This window comes from Budorcas taxicolor, chromosome 19 (genome assembly GCF_023091745.1).
Source record: "Budorcas taxicolor isolate Tak-1 chromosome 19, Takin1.1, whole genome shotgun sequence".
Classification (NCBI taxonomy): domain Eukaryota; kingdom Metazoa; phylum Chordata; class Mammalia; order Artiodactyla; family Bovidae; genus Budorcas; species Budorcas taxicolor.
The window spans coordinates 36,772,851-36,778,850 of record NC_068928.1 but is presented as its reverse complement, the minus strand read 5'-3'; positions in this window follow the sequence as shown (position 1 = coordinate 36,778,850).

Here is a 6,000-nt window from a genome sequence, read left to right as displayed (position 1 = left end):
TACCTTCACACGCGGGGAAGGAAAAGCCCTCCTCCCCGGGCACAGAGCCCTCCTCCCCGGGCGCAGAGCCCACAGCGGGGTGTCCCCAGGAAGTGAGAGCCACTCTGTGTGACCACGGCAGGCCCAGGGCCCTTCCCCACCGCCTCGATGCTCCGCACCCCCAGCCCCAGCTGTTCTCACGCCCCATCGCCCCAGACGCAGCCCCGAGAGCTGCACAGCTGGTGGCCTGTGGGGCCGAGGGCCTGCCAATAGCCCTGGGAAGGAGGGCAAAGAAGGGACACCTCAGACAAACAGAGCTGGCTCCCTGAGCCAAAGCATACACCGCTCACTCGGAGGCCTGAGTGAGCAGGCTGGCCAGGGGCAGGGCTTAACCCTTTCCCACCCAGCAGGGCTCCATGGAGCCCCGGGTACTCTCATCTCTGCCTTCCCCCTGCCTCCAGCCAGATGTCTCCGCCCCTCCACCATCGCAGCAGACTCCTCTGGCTGGACAAAGGGAGTCCTTCCCTGCTCCCCGTGTGGCAGATTGATTCATTTCCACAGAAGCAAGACATGGGTCTTGTCCCCAAGGGGCCAGGGTCTGCAAGTTGTTTCTGCTGTTTGACCTTGCTCCCTGTCTCTGACTTGGTCACTGGCGTCCATCTGCTCCGGCAGCTGCTGACTCCCCTCCCCCACTGGCCCCGATCTCCAGGCAGAGGAACAGGAGACATGTCCGGGAAGAGCAGGGGCACAAGGGACGGAGGCAGGGTCTGGAGGCGGCTCCAGACCCTTGGTGTCCTGAGGGTGTTGCCTTGTTCTGGACGAGGCGCAGGGCAGCAGGTGAAGCCTGCACCCCCATCTCAACCCCCCACCCACTGACAGTGTGTCCCTAGACAAGTTGCCGAGGTCTCTGCTGACTTGTGTGTCAGATGGGCCAGACTGTTGGAGCTGCCTCCCCAGGGCTCCCAGGAAAAAAGAGGCAGTTCATGCAAAGTACCCGCTTAGCCAGGGCTGCTGGCTGCTGCTCAGACAGCAGGGCCAGAAAGCTCCAGGCAGAGATGGAGTCTGAGCCATCTCCAGCTCACTCGCCAGGGGCCGGGGCCGGCAGTCCTCAAAGGAGATCAACCCCAGCTGTGACAGGTGATATAGGAAGGTACTCAGCAGGGTGAGCAAGGGTCTGGATGGATGGGTAGGAAGCAGAGTGGGGAAGGCTGGGTGTCAGACAGCGGCTGTTTGTCCATCTCTCTGTCTGCGCCCTGGCGAGCAGATGGAGACTTAAAGGTAAGTAGGTGCCAGGCCCTGCACCCAAGACAAATACTCAGAGAGACACAAGGCTACAGGAGCAGAGAGCAGACATCCTTCATCCTCGGGTGGGCAGAGGGAGAAGAGGCTCGGGGCTATTGGAGGGAACGTGTGACTGGGACGAGATAAAGAAGCCCTGTGAGACCAGGAGTGAAAGGCTGTGAACGCCAGACAAGGAGCTGGAAGTGCGGAGCCATGGAAGGTTTAGGCCCAGAAGTGATTGTTCAGATGTGGGTCTCGGAAGGACCACTCTGACTGCCGTGAAGAGAAGAGATGGGAAAGGCTGGCCTGGGCGTGGCAGGGAGTCCAGATGGGCCAAGCCTGTGATTTTTGGAGAAAAACCAGTAGCTCCTGGCAACTGACTGGACCTGCAGAAGGGAGAAGACCTGGGTTTCCCTGAGCTGGACTGTGACTGTCCCTGCCCTGTTCAGTCCAACACTTCTCAACACGTCTGCTGGGGGCCAGAGACAGCCGTGAACATGCCAGATGTGGGCCTGATGAGGGCCTCCAGGAGATCCTAGCCAGTGGGGGAATCAGCTGTTATGCAAACTGCGCTGGGAATGCTGACTTCTGAATTACCGCAGGGACGCGGGATGGGCTGTCTGCTTTAAACTTGAGCTCCCTGAGGGCAGGGGCTGTGTCTCCCCTTCACCCTGGAGCTGCCTCAGGTCGGGGAATGTTTTCTCCATGAGGCTGGAGGCTCGCTGAGAGAGGCTCTGCTTCCTGTTGGCGCTGGGGCTGTGGTCTGGCAGCCAGGAGCCTGGCCGCTCCCCACACCTCCCGGGAGGCCTGGAGCAGAGGGAGCGGGTCATGTCCTCCTCCAACGCTCTCCAGCCACCCACCCCTTGCCGGGGAGCCCACAGCTCCCGAGGTGGCAGGGCCACCCCTCTATCTGAGAAGGGCCCCTCGGGGTGTGACCAGGCCAGGGGAGGGTCAGCTCCCCACAGGGGGTCTCCGCAGGGGCTCACCGCCCTCCCCGAGCTCCACCCTTACCTGCCTATTCTCCCCCAACTGTAAGCTCACTCAGCAGCCCATGGCAAGGGAGACTGCTCAACGGGGCCAGGTGGGAGCTGGGCTGAAGCCAAAGGCCTACACTCATCCTCAGGATGGGCTTGAGGGCAGGACCAGCACGGCAGAAGACGCGTGAGAGGCTGCCAGAGCAGGGAGGCTCTAGAGCCAGGGGACAGAGCCTCTGCCCTCAATTCCCAGGGGCCTTGGGCAGGCCCTTCCGTCCTATCGGCCTGTTGACCCAGGAGGTGACGGGCCTAGGTTAGTCGCTGCAATCCCTCTGGGCTTCACTTTTTTTTTAACTTTAAAAAATTCCAACAGGGACAATACATCTTGGAAAACTGTAAGATTAGGAGAGCTCCTGTGAGAGCCCCAGGAAGCCCAATGAGAGGAAATGCTGTGGAGCGTGGGGGAGGTTTGAGGCTGACCCTGAGGAAGCCTTCCTGGGAAGAAGGAGCTTGAGTCCCTGGACAAGCCCGGGGTCACTGCTGTCCGGGGCTCCAGCTGCCTGGGCAGCGGAAGGGACCTCTGAGCAAAGCAGTGTTGGGAGATACCTCTGCCCTTGTCGCTGGGATAGCAGGACTCTGTCCTGGTCAGGCTGGATGTCCGATCCTGGCCCTCATGAGATCTGACTTTTGACCTTTGGCTTAATCATAGAGCGAGGTTGTTTGTCCAGTCACCCCACACCATTAAGATTGTGCGGAGCCCAGTGCTGGCTCTGAGCAGGGCGGGAAGTCTGTCTGAGGAGGAGGCACAGCCTCTGCCCTCAGGAGCCCAGTGGAGGGGCAGTTAGCTCTCCCCCAGGGAGGAGACCTGTCACAGGGACAAACGACCTGGGAGGCAGGCGAGCCCCTCACCCCTTCTCTAGGGGCAGCTGGAGCCTGAACTGCATGTGACTCTGAAACTAGATCAGGGAAGAGCTGGCAGCATGCCTGGCAGTGGCAGCAGTGTTTTGGGGAGCTGGTGAGGGTGAGGAAACACCCGTGAGTCCCCCTGCCCCTGGCCATCTGCAGACAAGCCCTTGGGTGTAAGGGACGAAGGCTGGGTGGGAGAATGCACACTGCGGGCAGATGTTCAGGCCTGGGAGAGGGGCGTGCGGGGCTCTTGGTCCTCCATGCTGGTGAGTGTGCTGCACGCAGAAGATGCACGAGGCATCGGTGACGATGTGAGGTGCAGGTGTGTGCACTGCTGGGGCAACACGTGTGGGTGAGCCAGAATGCAGCCCACAAGGGGAGCAGGGAGACTGGGCCGGTGTCTGCCCCGTGAGGTGGTGCTGGGAAATCTGCCCCTGCTCCCTGGACCTCAAGGCCCCTGCACACAGGGAGGGGTCGGCAGATGGCTGTGTAGGCCTCCCCAGCTCCCCCAGTCTGTGCTCTGAGCATCTGCTCCAGGGGAGCCCCAGGGGCCCTGCCCGCCCACTGCCAGGCTTTCTGTCTCCCCTTGATCCCTGGAACTTGGCGCCCCAACAACTGTGCCTGACCAGCAAATGCAGACTGAGCCAGCTGTTGCTGTGACATCTATTCTCCTTGGTGGGCCTGGGCGCTCCCACCCAGCTCCCCTAGCTCCTTTCGCCCACCTCCCTCCCGGCTACACCCACATCTGGGAATTAGGCAGGGTGACACCTAAAAGCCTCCAGTGGCCATGGAATCCCATGGGGTTCTGAGCCTTAATCCACGAGCTGGGAGAGACCAAGGTAACAAGAAGTTCTGCTCCCAGCACCCTCAGAGCCCCACTTTCTCTGCCCCAGGGCTCTGGGAGGATTCCCGGGGCACCAGCCCAGAACAGGGAAAAGGCGCCTTATTTGCATAGCACTTTCATCTGATTTGCACGTGCCTCCTGGTTTGGCCATTTCTAAGCAACCCTAGAATTTGGATCTCACAGGATGCTGAGCCGTTTCTAGGAGCTAGCTTCTCTCCATCTCCCACGACCCAGGTGCCTCCTAAAGGATAGTCACATGAGCGTCCCTGCAAATAATCCACCTGCCAATGCAGGAGACGCAGGTTTGATCCCTAGGTCAGGAAGATCTCCTGGAGAAGGAAGTGGCAACCCACTCCAGTATTCTTGCCATGGACAGAAGAGCCTAGTGGGCTATAGTCCATGGGGCCGCAAAGAGTCAGACACAACTTAGTGACATCAAAGGACAGTCACATGCACAGAACTCTCCCTCCACTCAGCTGCACTTGCACATGGGCACAAGAGGATAGCAGCCTCCGCCTACAGGCAGAAATGCAGAGTCCTGGGCCCCAGCCCTGTGCACCCTTACCATTGGCCCACGGAATATGCACTGAATATACACTCACAAGTGCAACTGCATACTTCTGTCTTCACACGCACTCAAAACTCACACACATTTGTCTACACACAGCCTCAGGGCACAAGCAAACACAACTCAGCTTCACATAGGAGTTGGGTGGGTTACACACAGTCTCTGTGCCAGGGTGGGCTGCCAGTGAGGTGCCCTAAGCAACAGATCCCACCCAGCCCCTGAGATGGGCAGGACTGGCAAGGGCACTGCTGTGTGACCGGCTGGGAGGAGACAGAGCAGCTCAGGTGGCTATTTTTAGTGGCTTTACCACCAGCAGGTCCCTAGGATACACAGTCAATGTAGCAATCCTTTAGTCAGAGTTTTGTCTTCCCTAAAATATGGTTTCATCCTGCATTTTCTATACCATTTCTGGTCCCCCAACCCCAGGCCTCTTGCCCTTATTGGTCCCCGAACAGCTTCCTTGGGTGGGCCTGGCTTCTGACTTTATTCACCCTACTTCCCTACCAAGCACACCTCCCTGCCTTCTCCAACATGGACACTCAGCACCTTCGTTCGTGCCCTCTTCCTAGGTGGGCTTCCTTCCCTGTTCTCTCAGCACACTTCTATACATCTTTCAAGTCCCACCTTGAACGTCACATCTTGGGTGAATCCTCCTCCAGTCTTACCAGGCAGAAGTAATCTCGTTTCTCACTTTGTAAATCCAGAGGCAGAGCGGGGGTAGAAAGACACAGTTGGCCCTGAATATCTGTGTAGAGGATGTTTAGGGGTTCAGAGGCTTTATTTGAAAGGAAGGGCAGGGGGCTTTTCAGAAAAACATAATTACATGGTGAGTGTCTGGATGTAAATTATATCTTGTGTTTATTTTCGGGGAAGAGCATAGACACCAGAATCAGACAATGCTGCTTCGACCATTTCTGCTGTGCACCTTTGGGTGAGTGTTGCAGCCTCACGGGCCTCAGTTTCCTCATCTGTAAAATAGGCTCATGGGGGGATTATGAGGGCCCCATTAGAGCTTAAATATTTATGGCTTAAATTCTCATTTCATTGAACAGTACAGACTAATTTGGCTCAAAGGATTTTTGCTCACTTCTCTGTCTCCCCACTGGACTAGAAGTTCCTTTACAGCAAGGGTTATGTCTCCATCTACAAAATGGGGATAATAATAGGACAGACCTCATCTGCTTATTGTTCTTGTTCAGTCACTAAGTCATATCCGACTCTTTGCAACCCCATGCACTGTAGCACTCCAGGCTTCTCTGTCTTTCCCTGTCTCCCTGAGTTTGCTCAGGGACTCATGTCCATTGAGTCAGTGATGCCATCCAACCATCTCATTCTCTGTCACTCGCTTCTCTTCTTGCCCTCAATCTTTCTAGCATCAGGGTCTTTTCCAAAGAGTTGGCTCTTTGCATCAGGTGGCCAAAGTACTGGAGCTTCAGCTTCAGCAACAG